The sequence below is a fragment of the Orcinus orca genome, chromosome 10 (assembly GCF_937001465.1).
Source record: "Orcinus orca chromosome 10, mOrcOrc1.1, whole genome shotgun sequence".
In the NCBI taxonomy this organism is placed as follows: Eukaryota; Metazoa; Chordata; class Mammalia; order Artiodactyla; family Delphinidae; genus Orcinus; species Orcinus orca.
Window position 1 is genome coordinate 73,349,445 of NC_064568.1, and position 18,100 is coordinate 73,367,544.

An 18,100-nucleotide genomic window follows, 5' to 3' on the forward strand; every position below is an offset into this window, starting at 1 on the left:
TGCCCCGTGGGTGAGCACAGCAGTTTGTTTGCACATCAAAATCACCTGGGGAGCTTTAAAAAACACAGATGCTTGGGGTTCACCAAAACCCATTAGACAATAGTGCTTAAGCTGGTCAGGTGTTGTGACATGTGGCCAAGGCTGAGAACCTAAGGAGGCCACGGGTGCTGGGCTTCTGTCCTAGAGCAATCTTGAAGTGGCCCAGGGAGTTACAGTAGGACCTTGCTCCCTTTGCTTGTGGATACAATGCATCGTTTAAATGTTGTTTTCCACCCCAGAGATTATATTCGAGGAAATTCCGGAAGAGGGAAACAAAATCCTCATTGTTAGAGAGGAATACTATTCCTTTCATGAAGCACTCCCACGATAACCCCCTCCCCGACACTCCTCTGCCCGCTAACCCTGGTTTATCACCTTTATCCTCAGAGCCACAGGATTAACCTGATGTGTTCCTGAAATACACTTTAATATTTGGGGGGATAACCCCTAATTTTAAAAATTAAATCAGGCCCAGCTATACTATCTGGTGGAGTGCAAAACTTCACATTAAATTTTATTAAAACAGAAGAATTCAAAGCCAGTTCGTGACGGGACAGGCCCTCCAGGCCAGCCCCAAGCCGCAGGTAGAGGCGCTTTGCAGTAACTTGCCCATGGGGGCACTGGGGTGGGGGAGCTCCCACGGGTCATCTGCACTGATCTGGCCTTTCCAGGGCAAGCTGAGAACAAGCTGTCCCTATCCTCTCAGTTCCCCTTACTAAAGGGGAGGGAGTAAGTGCTACGTGCTAAATGTTCTGTCCCTCCCCCACCAATTCATATGCTGAAATCCTAACCCCCAAAGGTGATGCTATTAGTAGGTGGGGGCTCTGGGAGGTGCTTAGGCCATGAGGGTGGAGGTCTCATGAATGGGATTAGTGCCCTTATCAAAGAGATCCCGATAGCGCCCTCACCCCTTCTGCCACGTGAGGACACAGTGAGAAAGTATTAGCAATGCACCAGGAAGAAAGGGCCCTCACAGAACGCGACCATGCTGGCATGTTGATCTTGGACATCCAGCCTCCAGAAAGGTGTGAAATAAATTTCTGTTGTTTATAAGCCATCCTCTGTGGTTTTTCGTTATGGGCTAAGACAGTAAGATGTGTGGAAAAAAACCCAACCTCTTAAACACACTCAAATTAACAACTCCAATCCTCTGATGGGTTTCACCAGCCCAACGAAAGCACTGTTTGACTGAGTCCCAAGTCCCATACCTCTGTGAGACGTAGACCATCACTTAACCCAGTGCACGGCAAGCTCTCCTGAATATAGCTCTAGCGCCCATAGGGACCACCTGGGGAAGTTAAGAATGAAGCTTCACCTTGCACCCACTACGTTGGTAATAATAAAATAATAACAAGTGCTGGTGAGGATGTGGAGAAATTGGAACCCTTCTGCACTGCCGGCAGGAATGGGAAATGGTGCAGCTGCTTTAGAAAATAGTGTGGCAGTTCCTTAAAGTTATCAGTGACCCAGTAACCCTACTCCTAGGTGTAAACCCCAAAGAACTAAAAACAGGCGCTCCAACAAAAACGTGTTCACACATGTTCAAAGAAGCTCTATTAACAATAGCCACAAAAGTGGAAACGACCCAAACGTCCATCAACTGGCTAACAGATAAATCTGGTATCTACACACAATGGAATATTATTCAGCCATAAAAAAGAACGAAGTTCTGATACATGCGGCAACATGGATGACCCTCGAAAACATTAAGTGAAAAGAGTCAGACACAAAAGGTCACATATTGAATGATTCCTTTTTTTTTTTTCGGTACACGGGCCTCTCACTGTTGCGGCCTCTCCCGTTATGGAGCACAGGCTCCAGACGCGCAGGCTCAGCGGCCATGGCTCACAGGTCCAGCCGCTCCGCGGCATGTGGGATCTTCCCGGACCGGGGCACGAACCCGTGTCCCCTGCATCGGCAGGCGGACTCTCAACCACTGCGCCACCAGGGAAGCCCTGAATGATTCCTTTTATCTGAAATACCCAGAAGGTAGGTAAGTCCATGGAGATATCAAGCAGACCAGTGGCTGCCAGGGGCTGGGGCTGGTAGGAGAATGAGGGGTGGCTGCTTAATGGGTATGGGGTTTCCTTTTGGGGTGATGAAAATGCCTTGGAACTAGACAGAGGTGATGGCTGCACAACACTGAGAACGCACTAAATGCCGCTGACCTCTATACTTTAAAATGGTCCGTGGTTAACTTTATGCTGTGCGAATTTTACCTCAATTAAAAACAACAATAAACAAAGCTTCCAGGGCCCCACGGTGAGAGGCTCTGACTCAGTAGGTGTGGGCTGGGCCCAGGGATCTGCTTTTCCAAAGAACATCTGAGTGATTCTGACATGGGGGTCTCAGGCATGGCCTAAACGTTAAGGGCTGATGTGTGTAAATGATGCCTTTACTTTAGATGAATCAGTAACACCTGCTGCTATTTCCTGAGTGCCCAGTATGGGCCAGGCAGGCACTGGCCTTGGTGCTTTCAAATACAGTGTCTCAGAATCACACTGCAAGCTGGGAATGATCACTGTTTTGTTTTATAGTTGAGGAGACTGAGGCTCAGAGAGGTTAAGTAAGTTGCCCAGGGCACACAGCTGAGTAACAGTGGATTCATACCAGTATCTGTCTGACTCCACAGACCACAGTTTCCCCATCACCCCATACTACACCACTGTGTCTTTTAACAAGCCCTTCCAGGCAGCAGAAATGTCATTTTTGTGTTTATATGCTCTTTAGGTTAGAGACTTAGGTCATCTTACTAAAATTGAGGTCCTTGGTATCTCCTGGGAATTCACTAGAAATGCAGACTCTCAGTCCTCACCCCCGGTTTGCCGAATCAGACTCTGCTCTCCCCAGATGACTTGTGTGACACTAAAGTGTGAGCTGCACAGGTTCCTCTAGAGCTGTGCTATCCAATATGGTAGCCACTAGCCTATTTAAGTGGCTATTTAAATTAAAACTAATGGGGACTTCCCTGGCAGTCCAGGGGTTAAGACTTCGCCTTCCAATGCAGGGGGTGTGGGTTTGACCCCTGGTCGGGGAGCTAAGATCCCACATGCCTCGGGGCCAAAAAACCAAAACATAAAACAGAGGCAATATTGTAACAAATTCAATAGAGACTAAAAAAATGGTCCACATAAAAACAATCTTTAAAAAAAAATAAAATTAATTAAAATGAAATAAACTTAAAAACTCAGTTCGTCAGTTGTACCAGCCACATCTGAAGTGTTCCACAGCCGCATGTGACAAGTGGCTACCACTGGGCAGCAGAAAATAGAACATTCCATCAGTGCTGTGCTACAGCAGGCTCTCTTGAACTTGGCACCACTGACATTTGGGGCTAGATAATTCTTCGTTGCGGGGGGTGGGTGTGGCGAGACTTCCAGCACATGGTAGAGTAGTAGTTTGCAACCTGGGATGATTTCGTCCCTCGAGGGAATGGCAATGTCTGTAGACATTTTTTGGTTGTCATAGCTGGGAGGTTCTATTGGCATCATATGGGTAGAGGCCAGGGATGCTGCTAAACATCTTACATCCTACAGTGCACAGGACAGCACAACAAAGAATTATCTGGTGCAAAGTGTCAGTGGTGCCGAGGTGAGAAGCACCCAGCTAGAGTAATCAAAAATACATGGCCATTCTCAGTAAAACTGGAGGCAGGAGACTCACGACACCAAAGTGCCCAACCCCCTCCTTTGCCAAATTCAGAACCGGAGAAGAGTATCTATTTTCGCCAAGAATGCAGAGTAAGAAGTCCTGGTTTCCAGAATAATCGACGAACTCGTTACTAAAATGAGGTCCCTACACTTCAAATCCCAAGGGCTGGGAAATGAAGAAGTTAATTTTTGATGTTTGGAATGTGTGATAAATTCCACAAGAAACCACAATCTGCCTATCGGTCAGGTGTGGACACATCGTTCGTTCGTTCATGTATCTATTTACTTAAAAGTATTTATTGAGCACCTACCATATGTCAGGTACTCTTCCAGCGTTGAAAGCAGAACGGCCAATAAAACAAACCAGGTCCCTGCCCTTGTGGAGCTGGCATCCTAGTGGAGGAGACCAACAGGACCCAAGTAAACAAATACACCAGCAGTGGAATGGGTATGATCAGTGCTACGAAGGGGAGGGGTGCAGAGGAGTGATGGGGGATGGGTATCTGAGGTCACCTATCTGAAGTGTCCTGGGGCAACTGAAAAGGTGTCATCTGGCAGAGACCTGAATGAACTGAGATTGTACCAGGTAATTCGAGGAGGGACAAGAGTTCCAAGCAGAGGGAACAGCGGCTGCTGACTCCTCTGGCGAAACAAGCTTTCTGGAGCTGGAAAAGGCCGGCATGTGAGGTTGGCAAGGCAGGAACGGGCCCGGTCACGGGGATAGGAACCCACTGGAGGGCTCGGAGCAGAGAAGAGATGGGGCTTGATCAGCTTTTCACATAGAGAACAAGCTATAGGAGGATAAGAGTGGAAAAGGCCAGACCTGTGACGAGGCTGCTACAGTCTTCCAGGCAAGAGATGGTGATGGCTTATTATTAGTTAATTAATGAATGAAATCATTAATATTAATACTAGCTCCCTACTTGGCCAATGTTATTAATACTCTATCTCAGATATATTACAGGTAGACTCAGCATCATGTTCAAGCTACTTCTATGGAGAAATGCGTTCTGAGTTCCAAATGATCAACTTGAAACCTTTTCCATCCACCTGGGTTGTAAGTCGGGGACCGTGTGACCTGGGAGAAGACAGCAAGAAAGGGAGTTGGGGGGTTAGGGAATTTTAGCAGGAGGAAAAAGGGTGTATGCCCCCAAATCCCCCTTTCTCTAGAACCATCAGAGGTGTCTGAGAGGGGCCTTCCAATTCTCCCAAGAATTGTCGGGTAGCAGATGGGTGAGAACCAGCAATTCTGCTACAGGCAGAACAGAAGGCAAAGGACCAGATCTTCCAGAAGGACAGCACTGCAGCTGTGAGTGAAGGAGGGTGTGGAGTCTTTTCCAAAAGCAAGGGAGTCTCTACTTCTGGGGTTTCTGAGGTTCTAGGGCATCACAGGGTCAGGGCACCAGTCACAGAATCGGCAGATTTAGGGCAGAAGAACCCAGCTGTGCCGGTTACTAACTGCACAGCACCGAGCGTGCTGCTGTTGACCTCCGTGACCCTCTGTAAAAGGAAACGACACCTCTGGCCCTCAGAGTGGTAGTGAGGGGTCAAGTCAGATGATGCCCGCGCCGAGGGTATGACAACTTCCAGGCCACGTGCCGAGGTCTGGGCACGCCCATCTTCTGGAGCAGGTGCAGAACCCACCATCCTCCACGGCATGAGGTTCTGTGCTATACACATGCCCAGGTAGTTCAGCTTTACACATAAAAAGGTGCTTCTCTTTCCTTAATTCCTTTATTCAACACACATTCACTGGGTCTTAGCGCCAGACATGGAAGAAACAGAGAGTAAGATGCAGCCTTCACACCCCAAGAACATGGGCAGCGGGGGCGGCTGGAGACATGAGAAGAGGTTTCTCTGATTCTCCTTTTCCCTCAGGGCCTGGTGACCACTGTCCAGGTAGTTTTCATACCTTTAGACTAGAGCCACCAGCCTGCTGGGGCCTTGTCTACCAGCAGCCTGCAGGGCCAACCTTGGGGGCAGTGCCAACCTTGGGGGCAGTGCCCTCTCTCTTCTCCAGACTGGCAGGCCATCCTGGTCATTTCTGCTGGAGCAGAAAAGGATGGTGAGGAAAAGGCAGGGCTGGCTAGGCAGAGGGAAGCCGGGAGAAGCGCTGGCCTTCAGCAAGGCCTTCCTTCCAGCCCCACTTCCTGCCCCCAGTGGACACGGCTCCAGATGGGTCAGGGGCCTCTCTGACCCCCAGCTCACCTAGGGCGCAGCATCTCTCTGGCGTTTCCCAAGAAACGTCTTCAAGAGAAGGCCCCAGCTCTGAGTCATCTGCAGCAGAGAGGAGACCTTATAAAAATAACTCCAAGTATGAGGCTCCTCCTGTATTCACATTATTCACGATACAAAGAACAAAAAAGCAGGGCAGGAAGCAGAGGAGGAAAAGTGTCGTTCCCATCAGTTTTCTTCACATGACAAGCAGCCAGGGACTCACTTGCTGAGCCCCACTGCACTCTCTCTCCGCGGAGCGAATTACATAAGCCGGCAAGAGGGGCTTCTTGGCAGCCTTCTGACTCTGCCACCCACCCGTCTTCATCTCTCAACTCCAAATCCGAGGCTGGGTGCCTCGGATAATAGTGCTCATGTAAACATGATGAAGCAACTAGGTTTGCTCCCACAGGGCAGTCAGGAAAGGCCTTGGGGAGGTGAAAGTTGAGCTGAGGCCCAGATGACCAAGTGAAAATCTGAGTGGAGAACACTGGACATTCAGCAGGGACAGCTGAAGCAATGGCCCCGAGGCAAGGATCAGTGTGCACACGGCAGGCACAGTGGGTGGGACAGAGCAGAGGAGTGGTGGGGGGGGGGCAGGGGGTCCCCGACATGTAGGGTAGTGGTTCTCAGCCTGCAGTGATTTCGTCCTCCAGAGGATATCTGACAATGTCCGGAGACATAGCTGGTTGTCACAGCTGGGGACATGATACTGGCATCCAGTGGGTAGAGGCCAGGGATGCTGCTAAACATTTTTGAATGCACAGGTCAGCCCCCCTCAACAGAGAATTATCGGGCTCAAACATCAATAGTGCTGAGGCTAAGAAGCCCTGGTATAGGGTCTCTCAAGTCACCGTAAGGAGTCCATGTGCACACACAGGACTAACCGGTGCCTGTGCCTGCCGGAGTGTGGTCCTTACACACGCGCGTACATCACGTGCACGTCCAGGGTATGTGTGTTGAGATGAAAGAGAGGATGCTAGGACCAGATCTCAGAACACAGGAGCCAGGGCGGAGGCAAAGAGCTGGGATAAGGTTCCTCCAACCTAATTGGGAGCTCAGAGGGAGGTCCTGGCACAAGGACAGAGGAGGTCGAATACAGGGAGGCATGGAGGCTATGGGCAAGCAGACGGCGGCCACGGGGAGCTGTTTTCAAGCAGATGATGTCCCTTGAGAGTCAAGACAGGGCCCTGGGTGAAGGGAGAGGGGCCACCCTGTCCTAGTGAAGGGGCTAAGAGCTGGAGAATGCAACAGGTCTGATGAGTGTGGAGGGCACAGGCTGAGGCAGTGTGTAGACAGCCCAGGAATGAAGAACAAAATCACCAGAAGAAACAGCCAAGGGCTGAAGAGAAGGGACTCAGGTGGGCAGGACATGGGTGGAGGGCCCCCAAACCCAATCACTCAATACCTGGAAGAGGCAAATGAGGAACCCAGAGGGTTCCTGGACAATTACGGGCATTTGGGTATGATCTTGAATTTGGTTACGACTACAGAATGGGTTGTTCTCTGCTCCGTTGGGGGGCAGGGGCACCTGGAGGTCAGGCCACCGGGCTGGTGGTCCAACACAGAGAGCACTTTAGGGTGCAAGTGATTTCATTTCTCCCCAAAGTCAAGTAAGCCCACCGGGGAGAGGCCGAGATGACCAATGCCTGTGACACGCAGTTAACCCCGGGCGCCTCTCCTCCTCACCCTATTGATAATCTAGATGATTCATTCGGAGAGGCTGGTCCCGCCTCAGCGGAAACAGAATCTAGATGAGGTTCTCATCACTTAGAAATGAGAAGAATTTCTCAGTGGAGAAGCAGGCTGGAACCCTTCCACAGTCGCTATGTAAAGAAGCCTTTCTAATTTGGGGGAGGGTGAGCAGGACAGGCTGCCTCAGAGGGACTTGTTCCGACAGAATTGCTGGTGGAATCCTTGGGTCCATGTCTATGCCCACAAGCGGGCAGACGCCCTCATTACCACTCGCACTCAGCGCTGACTCCCTTCCCCTATAGTTTTAAAATAACACTTATTCTCCTCCACCTAGAAAGCATGCTCACTGTAAAAGTTTTAAACATACACAAGAGAAAAAGAAAAGCCACTCATAATCCCATCGTTTTGTGAGAATATTTCCTTTTTTTTTTTTTGCTAAACTTTTAAAATACGATGGTTGAGATCATATTGTATATGTAGTTTTCTATTCCGTTTCTAATGTGAGCATATGGCCGTGTTATTAAACTATTAGCTTTAATCATTGAAATAATCCACTGAAAATATGGTATAGTTTCTAATGTTATGAGAGGCAGAGCGCAGATCCTCTGAGGACTTATTTCATCTAATGCAGGTATTTTAAGGGACCCCTGAGCATTGAATACAGGAGTTGTCCCCATATTCTGAGCACTTACTACATGTGCCAGGTACTCGGCCTCCTACCGTGTCAGGTGGCAGTGGAGATTAGAGGTGGGGATGGCTTAATACCATACTGTCACATGCAATATGCATTCCTTGTCTCCAGACTTGGGACCTGTACACTTCACTTGGTTGAGGGTCATACCCCATCCCACTCTTCTCACAGAAAAACTACGGACTCCTCACTCAGTTAAGGGGCAGCTGTAGGTCCCGTGTCGGCACAGGGAATGTAGAAGAACCTGGGTTAGGTCCTGAGAGGCAAGGAAAAGTAGGCAATGGAAAAGCCCTGGAATGGTCATCAGGTGTAGGGATCGGTAGTGGTTGGTCAACCACAGCCTGCAGGCCAGCCAGCCACCTGTTTATGTAAATAAAGCTTTATTGAAACACAGCCACACCTATTCATGTCAATAGTGTCTATGGCTGCTTTGGGCCACAATAAGCAGACTTGAGCAGTTGTGACAGAGACCACATGGCCTGCAAGCCTAAAACATTTACTACTTGGCTCTGTAAGACAAAGTCTGCTGACCCCTGTGTTTGGAGGCCAGCCGTCCTCCAAAATCTGTGTTCCCCCTCATTTAGTTGAGAGTTGTCACTGAGAGGCAGCTGCCTAGCCCAGAGCTACACCTCCCAGCTCCTCCCGTGACAAGGTGGGACCCGTGACTAGAGCTCACCAATGAAATGTGGGCGAAGAGGTCTCTGTCATTTGGGGGCCAAGATTGTTAAGAAGTGGGTGAGCCTTCACCACCTTGTTTTTTCCCTTCCACCTGAACACAGGGTACTCCTAGGCCCGGTAGCAGTGTTTCTCAACCTTCTTTCATCACTGTTGCCCTTGTAAGGAGCGTTTTCAGATACTTTTTTCCTAGGTGTCTTCTTCCGCCTAGGAAATTTTAATACACTGTTTATCTGTTTATGTACCAAATGTATATCTGTGATTTATGTATTAAAATGAGATTTTTTTGGCCCCAAGAGCTAATTTTGCCCCCCTAAGCGTGATACTGCCCCAGTTGAGAATGCATCCTCTAAGGTAGAGCACAGTCACAAGACGGACGGTGCCTGGGTCCCTGAATTACTTTGTGGAAGAACGCCAGTCATGCCAGGTGCATGCTGCATTTGACTGTTAGAGCTGCAAGAAATAACTTCAATTGTGGTAAGCCCCTGAGAACTGGGAGATGATTACGGCAGCTACCACTGCCTTAACAGCGTTAGTACAAGATCTAAATTTGATAGTTAAAAGAAAATTATGAATTGGATAAACATGTTGATAATACAAGGAACTTCTAAATCCTAAAAGAGGTAAATTTAGGATGAAAAACACCTACTTTAGATGGTGGACAACAAATTAACTGCATTCATTTATATTCTTTCCATCTAGACACATCATCACCAAGATGAGAGTGAAATAAGTTTTTTTAAGATATAATTTCAAACAACAAAGGGAACAGGTAAGGGCTACTGGAAAAGAGGTTGGGACAACTTTGTGGAAAAGAGACAGAGTATGAAAGATTAGAAACTGATGAGGCAGCCACAGGGAGCCTGACCCTGTAGTAGGCACAGATGTTATGAGAGTCCATCAGCCTGGCAGAATGGCCAAGAGGCTCACGACTCAGAGCCGCCAAGGCAGCGGAGGGCAGGAATCAAATGTGAGGATGAAAAGGTGGCGGGGTGGGGGAGGCAGGGATTATATAAAATCTGATGTCAGAACAGTCGAGCCATTGGTACTCATGGGGCAGCCAAGTATCTACTCTCCCAAGCATTAAAAAAAAAAAAGGAATTTCCTTCTCTGAAGAAACTGAATGGACCCAAAGAAAAGATGAGATCCAGGAAGCAGCAGAACTAACCTAGTATAACAGTACAGGAAAATCCCAAATGTCAATTGTGTAGCAGGCCTAGACAGCAACCAGGTCAAACTTGAGGAGGATAGAGAACTCTGGGGGGAAGGGAGAACATATAAAATACCCAATTGGCTAGAGAGTTTGGGAGGAAAAACAATGAGGATATGATAATAGCAATTGGTGGGGGGAAAAAACGAAGGCAATGACATACTCTTGGAAAAATATAAAGCCACATATATAAAGGAAATACATATTATGGACTCCAAAGAGGACAACAGATCAGGCATCAGGGTCACACACTTAAACGCCTTCAGGGTCAGGTAAATAAGTAAATGAACACAGCAGGCTAGGAGTCTGAGCACATGCATACACTGTATGAGTAGTAGGGACTGCAGCAAACTGGAGTAGGAAAGCCCATTCTAAAGCGGGCAGCCTCCAGCAGAGTGTTGCCACATGGAACGTCAGACCAGATCTTACAGCCTTTAAAACAATATCCCAAACTCTGAATCTGTTAGGAAAACTCTCCTTATTTTAAAATGTTGGCTGAAACTTTTTTAAAAAATCACTAGGCAAACCAAACAAGTATGTCGGAGGGTTAGACTGTCAATTCACGACTTGTTTCTACATTCACGATCACATAAGCCCTATCTGCTGATTTTTCAGTCTTTAGAGTCAAACTACAGACACAGCACAGTTTTTACTGGCAGTTACAAAATAAAAATGTAAGTGTTATCACCCTTAACAATGTAAAAGTAAAAATAGAGATGACAGAAATTGAAAAGTTGGAAGGCAGTTGGGGTAAGGGCACTGATACCTTCATCTTACTGATTAAGGGAGTCGAGATACTGTTGTTAACAAGCAAGAAATATGATAGTAAAAATATTACTTATAAAGCTAACCAAGTAGAGGAACTATAAATAACGATACAACTATACTGTGAGGATGTGGGGAGGGGAGGTAGGAGGGTGGTATAAGCGAGATAAATCGTCATCTATCATAACAGGAAGTAAGCAGGTAATTTCTAAAATAGGAGTAAAACAAAAGCACATTACTTTTAAATATGGAGGTAAATGTCAGAAAAAGATAATTGAAAGAGTTACAAGAGGTTGCCTCAAGGGAGAGAGACAAGTTAGGGAGGGAAGAAGCCAAGAGACTGTTATTTTTATCATAGGTTCTTCTGAATGTGTGCTCCCCGTTGAAAAAAAAAAAACCAAAACCCCAAAACCCTTTTGTAAGAAAATGAAACAGATCAATTCATGGGCTGATAACTAAGCCTGCAAGGTTGACTCTCGGTAATACTATAGATAGCACTCAAAAAGGTTTAAATGGAAATAATTTAATGAATGGACCAGTTAGAGAGGTGTAGGAAGGGTTAAGGGAACCAACAAGATATGGTGCGGCACCCAGAGGCTGAAACCAGCAAGAAGCCTTGATCATCCCTAAGTTAGAAGGGAAAGGGGAGGGAACAACTGTTCCCGGAGCCCAGTGATTCTCCAGTACTGGGAGAGGGGCTGCAGATGGAAAAGAAGCCATTGCCAGAAATCAGGGGGATTAATCCTCCAACCTCTCTCTCCTCCTTGTTCTTGTATCTCCTGCTGGTGTCTCCTACTGGCCAAACCCAGTGAAACCAGAAGGTAAAATAAAGGAGCCCAGCTGATGTAATCCATAGGGGCCAGCCTCCCCAGACACAGCGTGGCAGAAATAGATCGGGGCGGGGGGGCAGATGGAGAATAAATAGCACACATTCTCACACTCTCCATTACCTATCTGAGAGTTAAAAAATGGATTAGATAAACCACACATTTGTCCCAGAGTGGTAATTTCAACCTTGTCTAGTTCAGCAGCAGAACTAAGGGACTGCCAGGAAGAGGTGATAAATAATGTATAATTGGGGCTTCCCTGGTGGCGCAGTGGTTGAGAATCCGCCTGCCAATGCAGGGGACACGGGTTCGAGCCCTGGTCTGGGAAGATCCCACATTGCCACGGAGCAACTGGGCCTGTGAGCCACAACTACTAAGCCTGCGCGTCTGGAGCTTGTGCTCCGCAACAAGAGAGGTCTCAACAGTGAGAGGCCCGCGCACCGCGATGAAGAGTGGCCCCTGCTCGCCGCAACTAGAGAAAGCCCACGCACAGAAACAAAGACCCAACACAGCCAAAAATAAATAAATAAATAAATTAATTAATTAATTAATTAAAAAATAATGTATAATTTCCCCCAATTTTAATTAGCAAATAGAGATGGTGACTTCCATATGTAGGCCCTTTAGTCACTGAGGAGAACCAAGATATATGAAGCAAGAATCCCATCCACGTGACAAAAGGAAAGTGAGCCAGACACACACAGAAAGGTAACCATACAATGTGGTAGGACGGGCATCCAATGAAAATAGCCATGCTTGCCTCCAGGGCCCAAACCAGGAGGCAACACACCTTCCCAGGCTTTCCTTGCAGGGTGAGTGGAATTAGACGGGAGACGGCAGCATGCAAGACACGTCTGGGAGCAGTGAGTAGGTCTGCTGGTCACAGGACGAGTGAGACACAGGCTGGTCATCAGGCTGGGGCAGCGCAGTGGAGGGATCCAAAAACACCAAGCTCAGGAGCTGGAACTTTACCTTTAGAACAGGATGTTGCCCCAAATTTCAGATCAGGTGACATGCCTGAAGCAGTAAGGGAATTACATGGGTGGGAAATGAACCAATGTCAAAGCGAGGGAAGGTGGGGATACACACAAGGAAGGGACTTGCTCCTAGTAGGTGTTAATATCTGTGGAAGGATGAGAGGCCGGTAGAGACGGAAGGAGGGAGGATGTATATAGGTAAGCACCTAGCTTGTCTTTTTTCCATCGTGGAGCACAGGCTCCGGATGCGCAGGCTCAGTAGCCCAGCCGCTCCGCGGCATGTGGGATCTTCCCAGACTGGGGCACGAACCTGTGTCCCCTGCATCGGCAGGCGGACTCTCAACCACTGCGCCACCAGGGAAGCCCTGCCTTTTCTTGGTAGTGGGAATATAAAGCCCCAACTATGCTAGCGTGAAACACTTCACTGAACTCTCGTACGTCCTGCTATTACTGTATGAATCACTTGAATGCAAGGATGGTGACCTACTCATCTTTACATCCCCAGGCCCTAGCTCAGGGCCTGATCCATAATAAGTGCTCAAAAATAAGAGACCCACTGGATGGGACAGGTGGTTGGATGGATGGATGTCTGGATGGATGGGTGGTTGGATGGATGGATGTCTGGATGGATGGATCGATGGATGGGTGGGTGGGTGGGTGGGTGGATGGATGTATGGATGGATGGATGGATGGATGGATGGGTGGATGGATGGGTGGATGGATGGATGGATGGATGGACGGACAGGTGGGGGATGGATGGGGTGACAGGGGCCTACAGTTGGATGGCAACAGTACAAACGAATGAAAGAACAGAGTCAATAGGCTCTGGCACCTGGAAGCTTCCCAGAGTGTGCAGTCCTGATGCCTGTCTCTTTTAGAAAGTGGGAGATTATAACATAATTGCTTTATCACTCTGCAAATATTCCCCAGCTTGTGAGGGCATGTTTGGTTATTAACAGATCATGCAACAAATTAGACACAGGAAAAAAACCATGATGATAGAAAGGCGGGTGAGGCCCAGGGCAAGAACCAGCGACCAAAGCTCCCTCTCACATACTATTTAGGAGGATGGGGTCAGACACGTTGGCCTGCTTTACTTGAAAGGTCTGGTCACCCATTCTTTAAAGTCCATCTCAAGAGGATGACAAGGAGCAAGAATCCCTTTCCACAGGGCTGTTTCCCCATCACATACCAACATCCCATCCATTATCACGAGCTTGTTTTTAATTAATGGCCTTGGCAAAACCACAGAAACCAAAACAGTGCTCTTGCATTGGCTTCAGAATAACACCAGCTGTTGGAATTAAACAGCCAGGCTGGTAGCCTAATGATGAATAAGAACAACTTCCTTCAAAAAAGTACCATCAGGGCTTCCCTGGTGGCGCAGTGGTTGAGAGTCCGCCTGCCGATGCAGGGGACGCGGGTTCATGCCCTGGTCCGGGAAGATCCCACATGCCGTGGAGCGGCTGGGCTTCTGAGCCATGGCCGCTGAGCCTGTGCGTCAGGGGCCTGTGCTCCGCGGCGGGAGGGGCCAAAACAGTGAGAGGCCCGCGTACCGCAAAAAAACAACAACAACAACAACAAAAAGTACCATCGGTAGGCAAGGGATTTTGGGGTCCCTGGAAAATAAAACTCACCACTTTCAATCAGATGGGACAGCTGCCCTACATACCATAATCCTATTGACCAGTTATATAAGTACAACATCTCTTACATCAATGGACCAAAAATTGATTTTGAGATTCTAGCTAGACTCTTTTAGACATTTAAGAATTGCTTGATACCACAAAATGACTGCAAGTAAGGGAAGGGGGTGAAATCTGATAAGGACTTGGTACGACCAAGACAGAGATGAGTGGTGGCTAATTATCTACCTTTCCCTCATCCAGGTAGGAAGAGAGAATATGTTTGCTGTTTCCTAGTTCCAGAGTGAGGATGCCCAATGGCTCCCTGCATCTGCACCACCCTGTGCACATCTCAAAGTGATTTCACCAACAAATCTTCCAAGAATGCAGAGGACTAGCTGGGGCAGGTTCCTTTATTCCTATTTTACAGATGGGGAAATTAAAGCACATATATCTGTGTAAGCAACTTGCTCCAGGGTCTCAGAGAGGAGCCACTGGCCCAGCCTGGTCTGGAACACTGGTCTCCTGATGACTTGAATGCAAGGACAATGACTTACTCATTTTTGGATCCCCTAATCCTAGCAGAGAGCCTGGTCCTGGTCCATAATATGTGTTTAATAAATGTTTACTGATTAGAAGACTCCCAGGGCCAAACTATTACATTAACTTCTCTCTGGACTTGATTTCTTTATCTGTAAAATGGGAATAATAATATTCTTCTCATACGCTTAATGTGAGGATCAAATGTATTCATACAAGTAAAGCTCTTATAACTCTGTCTGGCACGTGGTTGGTACTCCCTAATATTAGCTATTACTATTATCATTGATATTGTAACTGCTATGAAGAAAAGAGAATAAGGAATAGGAGAGAGAATAGCATGATGGGGGCGGGGGTGTGCTACCTTAACTAGGGTTGTGGGGAAGGGCTTTCTGAGAATGCCACATTGGAGCAAGACCTAAATGAAGACAAGGAGTCAACTGTACCAGATCTGGGGGAGGGCAGGTCAGACGGAGGGCGTGGCAGGGGCAAAGGCTTGGAGATGGGAGCGAACTTGGTGTGTCTGAGGAGCAGAAGGAAGTAGCAGTTTTGTAATGTTCACAATCCAGCTTCTTACGGTTTTTACATCCCAATTCCTATCCCTAATTTTTAGGAGTCAATGTAGAATTATACGTCTGAATAGCCACCCCATAGTAGACAGCATCTTAAAGGCCTATCCCTAATTTTTAGGAGTCAATGTAGAATTATACATCCGAATAGTCACCCCATAGTAGACAGCATCTTAAAGGCCACTCTGAAGGTTTGGTCAAAGTATCTCAAATAGGTCTGAAGAACTCACTTTGCTGAAAGCTTAAGAAAATCCCTTCAGCACCGTTCACACATTTCTGAAACAGATCTTATTTCTAGCCCATGGGCTAATGGCTGGGGAAAATGAGGCTCCAAGTCCCCTCCATCCTGGAAGTCCCCAGCTTATGCTCTGAATGCAATTTACCAGCATCCGCCCCCCTCAGCCTCCTCCCCAAGCACGTCTCACCAGGGGTAAATCTGGAAAATGCAGAGGCAGGAGGCAAGTTGGTAAGGTAAGCACTGGGGAGAAACACAAATTGGAAGTAAAGCCATCGAAGCTACATTGTCCTGTGTCATCTGAGACTGTTCTATGCTTTTATCACAGAAAGCCTGAGTTGAACCAAATTAATGTGGGCCATTTAAAGCCCTGGTCCCACTTGTCTTGTCCTGACTTCCTCTTAGGCTCAATCAGATCAGATTTGGACAGGAAGAGCCCCTCCTCTTAATCACTGTTCCCAGTGATCAACACCTCTGCCCTGAGGCCAGCTGTTAGGCAGGAGGGGCCTACTGAGATTAGCAGCCATGCTTGTCCACATCACATCCATACCCCTCATGACATTCACCCTCTGCCTCTGGATCACCCCAATGTGAGGTGGGTCCTGGAACACTCCTGCCAGCCGCATCCCAGGTCAATAATGTTGGGTCTCAGGCGGGGCTGCCTCTTCCCCAGGACCAACCCCCCACGCCCACTGCGGCTAAGCAGCACCTGGAGAACTGTCCATGGTGACCTTGCCCTCCTTCTGCAGGACCTGAGGACCACGCTGGAACTCAGTCACATTCACATGTGCAGCCAGCCCATCCCTCAGGTGTGGTCAAATGAAGAAATAAAGAACACCCCAGAAGCCCAAGGTTCAGGTAATTCTGGAAGCACACCACAGAGGCAAAAGGTTGATAAACTTTACTGTTTAAAACTGATCAGTCGGAGGGACTTCCCTGGTGGCGCAGTGGTTAAGAATCTGCCTGCCAATGCAGGGGACACCGGTTCGAGACCTGGTCCAGGAAGATCCCACATGCCACAGAGCAACAAGCCCGCAACTACTGAAGTCCGTGCACCTAGAGCCCGTGCTCCACAACAAGAGAAACCACCACAATGAGAAGCCCGCGCACCACAACGAAGAGTAGCTCCCACTCTCTGCAACTAGAGAAGAGCCCGCACGCAGCAATGAAGACCCAGTGCATCCAAAAATAAATAAAAAATTTTTTAAATTTAGTAATAAAACTTATCAGACTGATAAGAACCTGCAGTACAAACAAACAAAAAAACTAATACTAAACTTTCTTTGGGTTATTTGTATGGAAATATGTTAATATAAATGTTTCATACATTACATGAAATTTCTAAAAATCTTATATGTCCTGGTATAATGTTATAAGTCATAATTCTAGTTATTACTTTAAAATGTATATCTCAGAAATAAAAAAAAAGAAAAAAACTTATCAGTTGGATGTGTAAACAAAAAAGGCAAACAAAATGAAATGTCAACAAAATTTTTTAAAAATTTGTCATATTCATAGCCTTAATATATAAAGAGAGCTTAAAATCAAGAAAATGACAAACACACAAAGAAAAAAATGGGTTACAAGCAGTCCATGAAAGAAGAAATACAAATGGCATAAATACATGAAAAATCCTCAACCTCGGGAGAAATCAATAAAATCAACCTATTAAACTGGAAAAGATTTTTATATCATAGTGCAGTGTTGGTAAAAATGTGGAAGAAGCAAGCATGCTCAAACACCGATGGTAAGTTGACTAATGTTTATCCAAACTTTGATGTGCAGGCATTTTGAGCCAGGGATCTATCTCACAGAGTGTTCACATTATATACCCAAACATACATGCTCAAAGACACCCAGTATCAAAAAGAGTGTGGAGAAACAAGCACATTCATCTATGGCTAGTGGGAATGCAAAGTAGTGTCGTATTTATGAAAAGAAATTTAGCAATATGCACCAGTAATACCTTAAAGTTTTACATATCCTTTGACCCAGAAATTCTACTTACAGAAATTCACCCTTAGGAGATCATAATATGCCTAAAGATTTAGCTACAAAGATGCTCATACGCTGTTTTTAATGGACAGGTAGAGGAGGGCGGGCAAAATATAAATTTGTAAAATGCCAAGACAGGGTAAATAGCAGCTATAGAAATAGAGTGGCATTCTAGGAAGTGATTCCAAATTATGCCACGGTCTTCTGGTTAAAAGAACGGTAGATTGAAAACATGTGTTGATCTCCTTTTCCTTCTAAGGCTCCACTAAAATGATAGTAAAGGAATTTTTTAAATTATGTAAACTTACAACATTGAAAAGAACAGAAAAGAGGCAATTAGCCCATTACAGGATGACAGCAAATGGACAAGAGGCATAACTGAGATAGCAAGAC

The 18,100-nt window shown here is 46.9% G+C and overlaps 1 protein-coding gene across 15 annotated transcripts in view; it reads right to left on the reverse strand.

The window, feature by feature from the left end:
- Positions 1 to 18,100, reverse strand: part of TRERF1 (transcriptional regulating factor 1) — a 280,637-nt gene that overhangs the window by 71,943 nt on the left and 190,594 nt on the right. Inside the window, exon 4 of one of the 15 annotated variants that reach the window (XM_033424012.2) lies at positions 4,001 to 4,082. The exons of the other annotated variants lie outside the window; for them this stretch is intronic. The gene's annotated coding sequence lies outside the window, so the exon portion shown is untranslated. The remainder of the gene's footprint in view (positions 1 to 4,000; positions 4,083 to 18,100) is intronic. 15 annotated transcript variants of the gene reach the window in all.